This window comes from Podarcis gaigeae (assembly GCF_964106915.1).
Source record: "Podarcis gaigeae genome assembly, chromosome: 7".
In the NCBI taxonomy this organism is placed as follows: Eukaryota; Metazoa; Chordata; class Lepidosauria; order Squamata; family Lacertidae; genus Podarcis; species Podarcis gaigeae.
Window position 1 is genome coordinate 88,067,987 of NC_139683.1, and position 12,453 is coordinate 88,080,439.

General features: G+C 45.5%; 1 protein-coding gene across 8 annotated transcripts in view; it reads right to left on the reverse strand.

The window, feature by feature from the left end:
* CXXC5 (CXXC finger protein 5) overlaps nucleotides 1-12,453 on the reverse strand; it is a 62,854-nt gene that overhangs the window by 12,793 nt on the left and 37,608 nt on the right. For 6 of the 8 annotated variants that reach the window (XR_014566707.1, XR_014566708.1, XR_014566709.1 and 3 more), the window contains one exon: nucleotides 4,072-4,204. The exons of 1 other annotated variant lie outside the window; for it this stretch is intronic. The gene's annotated coding sequence lies outside the window, so the exon portion shown is untranslated. Of the gene's footprint in view, nucleotides 1-3,892; nucleotides 4,035-4,071; nucleotides 4,205-12,453 lie in introns of those variants that run through there. One more of the 8 variants, XM_083748689.1, reaches the window with a different exon arrangement.

The window sequence follows — 12,453 nt, forward strand, 5'->3', positions numbered from 1 at the left end:
TGCTGCTGGCGCCCTCTGCTCTTGCTCTTAACAAATGACTGATGGCTGAGGTTTGTTTGGATTTTTCCTCTATTTTTCTAACTGAAGAGTGAACCAGAGCTGCTCTATTAAAGCCAATCTCACAGCCAAGACACAGCGACGGCTACTGGTGGTCAGCTTCTATGGCAGTGCTTTTTGTGCTTGGCTTGGAGCTTTCTTCTATCTTCCTGATGAGTATTACTAGCACTCCTCTGTGCCCCTCTCCATGTCCTAGAGTTACACCTAGGAACAGCTATTAGCCTGGCTAGTTGTAACAGCGACAGCTTCTATGGTGAAGGCACAGGGATAAGTCAACACTTCTCAGCATTTTTCTAATCCACAGATCATGGGTCAGACTGAAACCTACAGATATCAGGAGACGCTCCAAGTGTCACAACCACCTCTCATTCTTCAAAAAGTGCAACTGCTGATAATCTAGACCGGGACAGTTAATACACATAGATCTGTCCAAATCAGAAATATCTCACTGATAAAAGCTTCTTTGTGGTGAAGCAGGACTGATGTGCCTTATGTTGCTTGTCAAACTCAGCACAAGCCCACAGCCAAGCCCCCTCCTCCTCCCAGGCCATCCAAACTGTGTGAGCCCTGGATGTGTTGCTGAGAAGCTGCTTGGCCTTCACACTTCAGTATACCAAAGGAGAATCCTGGCAGGGCTCCACTCTCTGAATTCTGTCATTATTTTGTGCCACAAGGGCCAGAAAGCCTTTGGAAAACAAACCTGGGTTCCACTTTTGGCTCTACCACTCCACTTTCTAACAGACAGGAAATAAGGAAATACATCACACAGTGTCCCTGTGTTGTAGAGGTTGTGGAGCCATTCGAGAACTGGAGGCAGCCTAGCCATGCCAGGTGTCAGAAAGGGTCCCAATGGAAAACGAAAAGCAACACCCATCATCCTTCCAGACCAGAGAGGAACGGCCCCATTATTAGGGGGTGGCCTGAGGGGCCCATGTGCACACCATGGGTCTGACAGCAGCGGCTGCAGGAGTCAATCGTGGAAGTAGCACTGCACCACCACTCAGCTATGTGGCCGCTGGGGAGGCCAAGGCTACTGAACTCCTATTCAAAACTCTGCCTCTCGTTTCAATTTCTAGCAAGGAAACAAATGGGCTGCTATTTTGTCTCTCTCTGCCCAAATTCAGTTCCCCTGGAAATGGAAACTCGTGCCAGAGTTCCCACCCATGGCATGCGGAGCAGCCTACTAGCTGTGGTAGCTGAGCTGACAGGCTGCCCTGTTTGGGGAAGCCCTGCCACTGCCTGGGACTCTGCTAATAGTGTTGAGCTCCCTCCTTGTCTTGCCCCAGAGAGCCTGTTCCATCAGCTTTCTCCTCCTTTACCCAAAACTCCCCATCATCCTTCACCAGGTGCCAAGTGAAACATTTTTGGTCCACAACATTAAGTAAGCTGCCAATATGTCATCTCCAAGGGTGGACTGGACAGAAGCCTGTCAGTTTCTGCATAAATGTGTCCAAGGAAGAGATTAGTTTAAACGTGAAGAGGGGACAGGGGACACAGGAGAGTTCAGGGCTGCAGATTCATCACCTTGAGAATCGCAACAATGGATAGGGAACGAGCCCAGAACAGGGTGTCTACAGTGTCCTGTTGGGAACTGACTTGACTGAAATCATCCCTTTTCTCTCTTATGCCTTCTCTCCCCCATCTTCTCAAGACAGTCCAGGACAGCCAGTGGTTCCAGAGATGCTGCCAAGCCAGTACGATCTGAGCTACTCAGTAGGATATTACACTGGGAGAATTAATTAAGGAGCAGCGTAATTTATTTAAATGTGCACCTATACTTACAAAGTAGCCTATGCAAATGTTACACATATCTGTGTGTATGGGCCTGCGCCCTGGATCTTTTAAGTCCTTAGCAACACCTCTAGCAATAATAAACTAACAACAAAACGATGACCAGTGTCCCACACAGGCAGCCCCTAGCTGATCAAGTATTGCTCTCTGCATTTAGAGAAGGATTAAAACACACCCACATATCATGGCGAGAGAAACACACATTTGGTCACAGAAGACTTGAGAGGGGCTGCCTGAGGGTGTGCTTGGCTTGGAGTCCTCATGACAACATGCTAGGCCATGAGCTGGAATTCAAGGGAAAATGAAGCACGGGGAGAACAGCTGAAGCCGGGAGAAAATCCATCCGTTATCAGCGCTACCAGAAAAATGGAATCCAGCCACTTCCGTTGGCATAAGGCAATTTTTGAGAGTTCCCTCTATGAGCTCAATATATCATTGCACAAACTGGCCAGAGGAAGGGATTCTTATTAAGCTTCCCAAGTTCCATTCACACCTCAAGCAAAAAACCCAAAGTTTAAAAAACATATGCCTATGAACTCTATACTTTAAAAATTCTGCAAGGCCCAACCCTCAAATTTTGCAGCTGGATTCGACAAAGTCTGTAGGTATCAAAAAAATTACCTGCAATATTTTGGATAACTTTTGGAGATTTTTGTTCTCCCTCCTTCCCACAGAAACCTCTCTCCAAATCTTCTATGTTGTTAGCAATTTGGAGGGTGAAGAATGAAATGAAGAGGGAAAGAATTTTTCAGATTTTTCTCCACAGCCATACGGATTAAGTGGCACCTTCTTCCCGCAGCCCAGAGATTGAGTTTGTCATGAGTTTTATCCAAATGGCATTAGAAGTGATGGTGACCATGCCAGGTGGAGCAATTGTTGCAGCTGGATTCTGTGTGTGCTTACACAAAAATAATTCCCACCGAATTTCAACAGGGCTTACCTTTAGTTAGTGAACATTGCAGCCTTACAAAGCAATCATTGGTGTGTGTTTGTTTTGTATGCATACGTACACACACAGAGGTAAGTATGCATTGGGCTGTACCTGTAGTCAATTAATGCTACACACATAATACTCTGTATTAATTCAGTATAGCCACCACAACCTGATTCTGTGCTCTCCATCATTAATTCACTCAAAGAATGCTGACTCCACATGGCCTTGCTATCTGCCTTTGACTATTTACAGGATGCAGCGTAGTCCCCCTTCATTCATTGCTTGTGTGAATGGAGCATCATAGAATACTAGGGAGCAGGGTGGCACTCCTGGCCCTGGTGGCAAGCCTGCTGCCTCGCCCTTATTTAAACATATGCATGTTTGTGTGGTCACCTGCAAAGAAGAAGCCTACACATGGAATAGCTCCTTGTGGACAGGATTGTTCTTTGCCGACCACCATGCTGACATCTAGGGGCAGGGTTGGTTAGCGCTTGTGTGTTATCCCCTTCACATGTGACTGGGAGTGGCCGCCGGGACCATATAACACCAGTCCTAAAGGATCTTCATTGACAACCAGTGCGTTTCTGAGCACAATTCAAAGTGTTGGTGCTGACCTTTAAAGCCCTAAAAGGCCTCGGCCCAATATACCTGAAGAACCATCTCCAACCCCATTGCTCCAGCCTAGACACTAAGGTCCTCCTCCAAGGGTCTTCTGGTTGTTCCCTCACTGCAAAAAGCAAGATTACAAGGAACCAGGCAGAGGGTCTTCTCGGTATTTGCACCCCCTGTGGAACAACCTCCCATCAGATGTCAAGGAAATAAACAACTATCTGACTTTTAGAAGACATCAAAAGGCAGCCCTGTATCGGGAAGTTTTTAACATTTGATGTTTTAGTGTGTTCTGGTGTATGCTGTGAGCCGCCCAGAGTGGTAAAATTAATAATAGTAATATTGATGATGGTGATGATGGTGTAAAGAGTATTGCATACCCTGTAGGGCTCATCAGAGGCCGCAACACTGCATATTAAAGACAAAACTTCTGCTATACAATCACGGATCTCTCTCAGAGTAAACTTTTCCAAGCTGTTGGATCTTTCTGCATCCACCAACCTCTGGTTCTGCCCACTGGATGTGTGAATCCACACAAACCAAGGGGTTTTGATCACAGAATAATCAGTGGTGTAAACTTGTGAAGTGAAAGCTCCCCAGTTCTGTCCTCCAGTAGACCACACGTCTGAAATTAGTCCAGTGCCTTATTTAATGAGTCTTTGATCACAGTAATAATCTACCTTAGGATTTCGGCTTGAACAGAAAAGCAGCAGAAAGGTGGATGGTCTGTTCTTCTTCTACGGACCACAGCAGATCGCCACAGGCTAAATTATAATCCACGTGAAAGTCATCAACAAATCCATGGATCTGTCCCTGGAAATTGGAACACAGAAGAAAATGATAATTATGGCAGCAATCATGGAAGGGGGAGGAAATGCTTGTATGAAGCTTTTGCTACTTATCTGCAGTGTGCAAAGGGCCAATTCCCAGTTTTTATTACTCACAGGGGCCTCACTCTCAAGGGTTGCCAACTTTTGAAGCATGCAAGTCCTGTAGTTGTCTGTTTCACAGCAGCTTGGTATCCAGACGTTAGTAGGTGATAATGTTTACTGCCATGCTATGAAAAGCTCTACCTGATGACTTCTGCAAATCAAACCTTTGTTTAAATACCCAGGAGCAAACCAGGCCATCTCCTCACCATGATATTTTGGGGGGGTGGGGGGCAGTAAGATTATGTATTCTTTTTTTCAAATCAGTATCATAATCTTAAACTCAAGAGGAGGAGCATCACTCAATATTCCATGTTAAGGCAGCTACTGCACCCCCCAAATAAGGCAAAGATCCCACAGTAAAGCAGGCAAAATTTAGATTTGTCCCACAAATAGTGCTGGAAAAACTGAATCAAAGACACTGGAGCTTGAATGAAGGACAAAATATGGGTTAAACCAAGGTTACTGGTTACCTTTCCATCCAAGAGTGTTTTGCCTCAAAGGAAGCTGGAGACAGCAGAAAGGAGCTGAATGATGGCTGTTGTGGATGGGATGGGGTACAAAAGAGGCCATATGGAGAGTTGAGTGCATAAAGGAAGGGTGGCTAGCGAGAAGCAGAGGGAAGGAGTCTGATGAGAGTCACCAGTAAGCTGAAGGTCAGTCTACTGTTCATCACAGAATGACTGCTCAAAACATGGCCTGTTTCCTGGCTCCTCATCACATGAAATGTCTCACACCAAGGGATATTAAACTATGTACAGCAGCCCTGTGTCCCTCAGTAGACCGGCCTAGATGCGGAAAGCTTATTTATACAAATTTCTGCAGCTTCCCCCATTTTGCTTCCCTCACAACAATTGTAGGTTTCATCTTAAATTACTAAAGGGGTTGTTGCAAATACCAGACTCCAGAAGCTGAATGATTTTTAAAAATACTTTAAAAAGGAAAGAAGTAAAGTAATAGTTCCTGCCCCCGCTTTAAGAATACACCTAGAGAGCAGAACTGCCGCAAACGTACAGTGCTGATTCTACGCATGTTTACTCAGAAGCAAGTCCACATGGCACTTACTCCCAGGACTGCACTCTTGAGGTTCTTTGTAGATGCTTTTGCACACAAATTTGGCAACTGGGGTCTAGTTGACTAGGGTTGCAACTGGGCTGCAGTTCATTATCGAGTTTGGTAGAAAGCGCAGGTGATAAACATGTTGGGGATGAGAGTCGTTCATTCCCAGAAACAAGGATTTCCAAAAGCCACTTGAAGCTGGTTTGTTTACAACAGGTGCAAGGTCACTCTAAAGAATGTTCCTACATATCTGTTTCAGTGCTGGACACAGAGAGATGTTTAGTCTGAACGCTGCTCTTGTGGTGTGAAGATGTGAGAGCAGGTCTGGCAGCTTTAGGGCTAGATGGAACAGTTTAAACTAAACCTCTATCTGGGATGATAAGATGGTTGTATTCTGTTGTAACTGTTATGCTTAAAGAACAACAGTAAAGAATTCTGTCTGTATTTGAATGTTTCCTGCAATTTATTTGTACGCTCCGTGCTAGACCTGGAACTCCTACACGCTTGGAAGCTGTGTGATACTCTGAAGGGACTTGGAAGTGTACTAGACCCAAAGATAAGGAGTTTTGGTTGCTTAAGAAAACTCCCAAGAGGTTATGTTTAACCCCATAACTCCAACAAAACACAAGTTTCTATGTATGTCACCCACTCCTTTGAGTGGAGTTCATATGCTGGGTGATGCCATATTTCCACACCTACATACTCCAACACGGTTGCATCACAGCTCGTGTTAGTGGGACTCCAGTCTCTGAGCATAAAAATGAGTCAGTTTCCGCCGTTCTCGCTGCCAGATAGACTGCCTCTGCTACTCCACTGTGAGTCAGCTCAGAAGCTGTTGTGCAAAAAAGTTACAGATAGCCACACACATTTCACTCACAGTTTTCCCTCCACTGTTATCTGTATTCAGTGCATGACTGCTGCATTTGTCTGGAGGTTTGAGGCCAAACTAACATATTTCACCATGTAATGGTCACCACTGCATAACAGGCGCATCCCCCCTTTTTTGGACCCTAAAATCAGTCCCCAGAGCGTTCACCACATGATAGCCGCTGGGGTGAAAATGCCTTGCCAGTGGGACATTTTGTTTTGCTCTGAAGTGTTTTGTTTTGCTCAACAGCATTTCCCCGCTTTTGTACATGAAATTGTTCTGGTGCAGCCATTTCCCAGCCTCTTCCTGGGACTGCCTGTGGCACATGCCTCTTGGCAGAGCCGGCCCTCAGCCCATGGAGGATGAGGCAGCCCTGCGCGGGAAGCAAAGGTGGCAGCAGCAAGGTCTTGCCCGGAGGCGGGCAGCTGGGGCTCATGGATGTGCCCAGTAACTGCCTGCGGGGGGAGCGAGCGGCAGAGGGGCGCATGCCTGAGGCAGGGCCTGTGCAGAAAGCCCCACTTTTCTGAGTGGGGCTCACGGGGCAGGGTTAGAGACCTAGGCTAAACTATGCATTTACTGCATAATAGTTGCACCCCCCCCTTTTTTGAAAAGAAAAATCAGCATTAAAAATGTGACCATTATGTGGTGAAATACAGTATTTGGAACAGAGCAGCTACGTTTAAATTATCCACATGCCTGTCATATTCACATATGAAGACCCGAGGAGTCTGCTGGATTAACGACTCCTCTAGCCAGCATCCTGTTCTCACAGTGGCCAACCAGACGCTCCAGTGGGAAACCCAAAAGCAGGACCTGAAAGCGAGAGGACTCTGCAGCACTGCTGCCTCAGACTGTGGAGGCAGAGCTGCACAAGGTAAAGAGCGCATGGGAGAGGGACGCAAAAGCCTCTCCCCCGGCATCTTACCTCACAGCACTTTATTGTTTCTCAGTTTTCTCACAGCGTAGCTCAGCGTTGCTACTGGAGCAGGGCTGAGGGAGAGCGCAGGGAGCCAAGGCACAGAGGAGCTCTACCTTCCCCTTCCTCAAATGTTGCTTTCCATGTAAAGAACAGCTCCCACCTCTCCTTTACCTGTATACGAAGAGGCACATATATGAATGCCCCTTCATGTTGTGGCTGACCGACAAAGACAAGGAGAAGCCACAGTGCTGCCTCAGTAGGCTTGGGCACACCATCCAGAGCCCCCATGTCCTGTCAATGCAAGGAGGGGAGGAGGGCTGAGGCTGCCTGTCCCGCCACTGACCTCCACATGTTGCCAGGAATGCAAGAAAGAGTTCTCCATGAGGCGATTAGGGCCATGGCCTTGGGATGCTCCTCCCCTCCATGTCCTGGCTGAATGCATGAGCTGGCATGTGAGAAGAAGGTGAATAAGCCTATGAGCAAGGCTCTGATATCTGGCTTTTTCCTTTAATCTATCGCCTTAAAAACATGTTGAATTATGTCAAACTGGGAACAGAAAAAAAAATTTTATTTTATCAGCTTTTGAAAAAAAAGGAGGTTATTGTTGCTTTCAGCAACCAGCCATAATAATTAAAAACAACTAGCCCATATACAGTAAAATCTCCTGTACTGTCAACAGCAAAAGACAGACAACCAATTATCTTTATATGCCCATTTCACACACATGTCCCCATTGTGCTTGGGATGCGTGTCCTTCCCCCCCCCCCCACCCTGGTTAGACTATTGATGCACATTTGCCTTCTTCTTTTGACAATCTCACGTGGTATCTTCTTTCTCCACCTCCCTTTCTGTCCAGGCTGCTGTTGTTAATTAAATATATATACTGCCCTATAACCTGATGACTCGGAAGACGCAGCGGCAGAAGACTCTCCCACAGGATACACTGGGATCGGAAAAGCCAGAAGACTTCTGAGCTAGCCTGGTCAAAATGGGCCGATGGGGTTCCACCACCAGGTTCCATCCTGACTAAGTCATGGTCTTCTGGATGCCAGGCTCTGCCCAGCCAGGCTTTCCCTAGTCCAGCCTAACTCCATCTCCAGGCCCACAATGATCCAACATCCAAGGACATGTACTTTTTAAAATCAAAAGTTGCCTCTGCCTTTTAAGACTGATTTCTGCATGAGAAGGAAGCAGAGGACATAGAGCACGTGTGGCAATCCTAGAAAGGCCCATATAGCAGCTCTAGCTAATATGAGTTCTAGTTCCTAGTTTGCTGCTATTATTATTATTATTATTATTATTATTATTATTATTATTATTATTATTAAATCACTACTACTACTACCCCACCTTTTTCCCTGACAGGACTCAAGGCAGCTTTTATACAGATAAAACAAGAACTGCTAAAATCCTAGAAAAAACAATAATTAAAAACAATTAAACACGAATAGAATTTAAACTATATGCTTATATAAAATCTGTTTAGAACATTGCAATAAGAACAGGAAAGCACCATCCCTTTCATTAAAAACCGTCAGTTCCGCAAACCCTGTTGGAACAAGGAGGTCTTCAGCTGCCGGCAGAAGGACAAGGAGGGAGCCAGTCTAACTTCTCCAGAGAGAGACTTCCGAAGTCTGGGAGTAGCCACTGAGAAGGTCTTCTCCTGTGCCTGTGGGGGTGGTGGGACCGAGAGAAAGCCTCAAGGTTCTCAAAACCCAGGCAGGTTCGTATGAGGGGATACAATCTTTCAGATAGCTTGGACCTAAGTCATGTAGGGCTTTATGGGTTATAACCAGCACTTTGGATCATGTCTGATGACCAGCCCCAGTCAGCAATCTGGCTGCAGCAATCAAGCCATTAGGGTGTTTTCTCTCACCATTAACACTCCATTATGTCAGAGCAGTTCCAGCCAATGGCAAAAGGGGGTGGGGAATCTGGAGTGGCAGACATTTTTTTAGTACAGTGGTACCTCAGGTAACGCACTAAATTCGTTCTGGAGGTCCGTTCTTAACCCAAAACTGTTCTTAACCTGAGGCACGCTTTTGCTAATGGGATCTCCCGCTGTCGCGTGCGGCCGCGCGATTTCCGTTCTCATCCTGCGGCAGAGTTCTCAAACCGAGGTACTACTTCCGGGTTAGCAGAGTTTGTAACCCTAAGTATTTGTAACCCAAAGAATTTGTAACCCGAGGTACCACTGTATATTAAATAGATGTAGCTATATCAAGTATGTATAATTTCTTCCACAAATCCTTGGAACCTCTTCAGCTGTTTTTTCAGAAGTAGAATAGGAAGCAGCCAAGATTTCTATTGCATATTGCATGGAAAAAAATTTCTTGGGAATATTCTGAGCAGAAATAAAACCACACATAAGCTACATTAGTTTGCCTTTGGACATACCATACCAGAAAGAGCTGACAGAGCTGTTACAGTCTACCGGACCGATAATCCACAAACTAAGATGGATTCATTGTACATGGCAGATTGTAACAGCTCCAAAGAAACCATCACTACCTGCTGCATTTATTCACTTGCTCTTTAAGGGGCCCAAAACATGGGATTTCAAAGATAAGGTGCACTAGTTGTTCTGATTTGCTGCACACATAAACCCTGCCAGAAACCAGACAATCTCCAGACAAAAATAAGCACTATTACATTTTCAGTGTTCTGTTTCAAGGACTGAAGTTACTATGGATGACCAGAGATGGTGGATGCACCTCTGCTAACTGCAAGGATTTACAGAACCATTTCCGCTGTGATATTATCACACAAAACACATGGGAAGATAAAAAATAATAATTCTACTGATTTGGTCAAGTATTTCCACAACTATGGCACAGGCTTCAGTTTGTTCCATCTGGGAAAAAGAAGCACACTTATTTACTTAAATCAAAAGAATTTGAAACTGGTCTGTTTCCATGCAGCACCTTCAAAGTTAGTTTCATCATAGGTCTAAACTCCATTCAGGGTTGTCATCCACCAAAATTAGGTCAAAGGGTTTATTTTGAACACATACCATGCTTTTAAATGTTTATCTTGTTTGTAAAGCTGTCAGGCTCAGGGTGTGCAGCTGCTACAGGTAAAGGATCTTTTAAGGCTGGAACTAGAACAATTGCACAGCCTGCTCATGTCATGTCTGAAGGTTATAAACTGCCCTAAACCTGGTGAAAATTCACCCTTATAAAGATGTAACATTTATTCTGAATGTAACAAAACATTTATAATGTTTGAATTTAAGGAAACCTCTATGTGGTTTACAGAACTATTTAAAAAAAAATTATTGATAAAACCTGTTAGAAATAAGTATTTTAAAATATTCAAAAATTGATTAAAATCAACAGCAGCTAAAATGAAACAGAAGGCATGTAACTTCTGCATGTGTGGATAGACTTGTCAAAACTAAAGTGTTTTAAGCAGCTTCTGAAAAGAGCATAGCAAAGGCTCCTGCCTACTGTCCCTAGATAGCGAGTTCCAACGTGTAGGTGCTGGAAGAGTGATTTCTTACACATGCAGAATCAGTATTATGTGGTACCTGCAAAACCGCCAGTTCCACATGGTCCCTTAGGTAAGCCAGAACCACTCTAGCACAGTGCCGCAATTCTCATGCCACAGAGCTGCTCCAGGTTCATGTGAGGTGTTTGCAAGGGAGGCACTCTTAGAGCACACCTAAGTCAACTCAAAAATAATTCCCATTGCGTTCCATGAGGCTTAAAGGTAAAGGTAAAGGACCTCTGACAGTTAAGTCCAGTCACGAACAAATCTGGGCTTGCGGCGCTCGTCTCGCTTTACTGGCTGAGGGAGCTGGCGTTTGTCCACAGTTTTTCTGGGTCATGTGGCCAGCATGACTAAGCCGCTTCTGGCAAACCAGAGCAGCGCACGGAAATGCCATTTACCTTCCCGCCAGAGCGGTACCTATTTATCTACTTGCACTTGGACGTGCTTTCGAACTGCTAGGTTGGCAGGAGCTGGGACCCAGCAACAGGAGCTCACCCCGTTGTGATGATTCACACCGCCGACCTTCTGATGGCAAGCCCTAGGCTCAGTGGTTTAGACCACAGCGCCAACCGCATCCCTCCATGAGGCTTACTCCCAGGTAAATGCATATAGGATTGCAGTTTTGATTGAAGCCAGTTTGAAAGAAGATTCTTCAGGCTACAGAGCATAAAAACCAGGAAGTACTCTTGGAGGTGATAAGGCTTGTTGAAAGAACTTATTCCCACAACTGTCCAAGTTTTGCACAGTTCCCTATGCCAAAGTACATAATTGGGATTATGTCCTCCAGCTGTAAAGAAGAAGGAACAGCTACTAGCTGAATTAGAATGCCCACTTTCCAAGGTGAATATCTCCCAGGAAGGGACCTATTGCATTGCCCCATGAAACAGGATAACCACCACCAGAATATGCAGGATGGCCACAGGATTTTCTGGCCCTGTACACTGTATGCGGATTGGTCCCTCCAACCCACTGAAAGTAAGAGGGCATAGATTTGCATTAAATTTGCATATGATTTGCATCATATGGAGATACATGTCCAAAAGTATCTAACAGACAGAATGTGAACCTGCAAAGCTTCCGTACTCCTAACAAAGGCATGCAAACTCTACAAGCTTAAATGATGACATTTTAACAATATACTTCCCTGTATCATAACCCTAAGAGAGGCCACAGCTCAGTGGTTGAACACATGAACACATGCCCTGGATGTAGACGGTCTCTGGCTCAGCTCAGTATCCCCTGTTGAAGGTTCTCAGGTGTCAGAGCTGGGGAAGACACCTCAGCCTGAGCCCCTGCTGGGCCTTGCGCAGTCAACGATGGCAGCACTGGGTTAGCTGGACTAACAACATGATTTAGTAGAAGGCAGCTCTATAGCGTAGCTATTTAATAAAGATGCAGCTTGTGCAACGCTACAGAAATGTGTTGGCTATACACAGCAGACTACAAGCCAAAACAAGATACTTATAGGCTAAAAAGAAGATCTCTGCAGTCTTAACCAAACGTTCACCACAGGCAAACAAGCAGCAACAGTGACTGTCAGGGCCTGCACACCTGCTAGCTCTTGAGTGAACTGCGGCCATGACGATGGAAGTGAAGAGGAGAAGCACCTGCCTGCTCACTCTGGACCGGTGAGCTATCAAGGAGGGCCCTCAACTTGGCATCAGCCCTGGAGAAGCAGGGAGAGCATGTTGTGCCCCAGCTCTTGCTCTTGGCGCTATCCTGAATGTACAGTGGCTTGTCAGATTTGGGGATGGCAAGCAGAGAGCAACAGGAACTGAATGCCGTTGGTAGACCG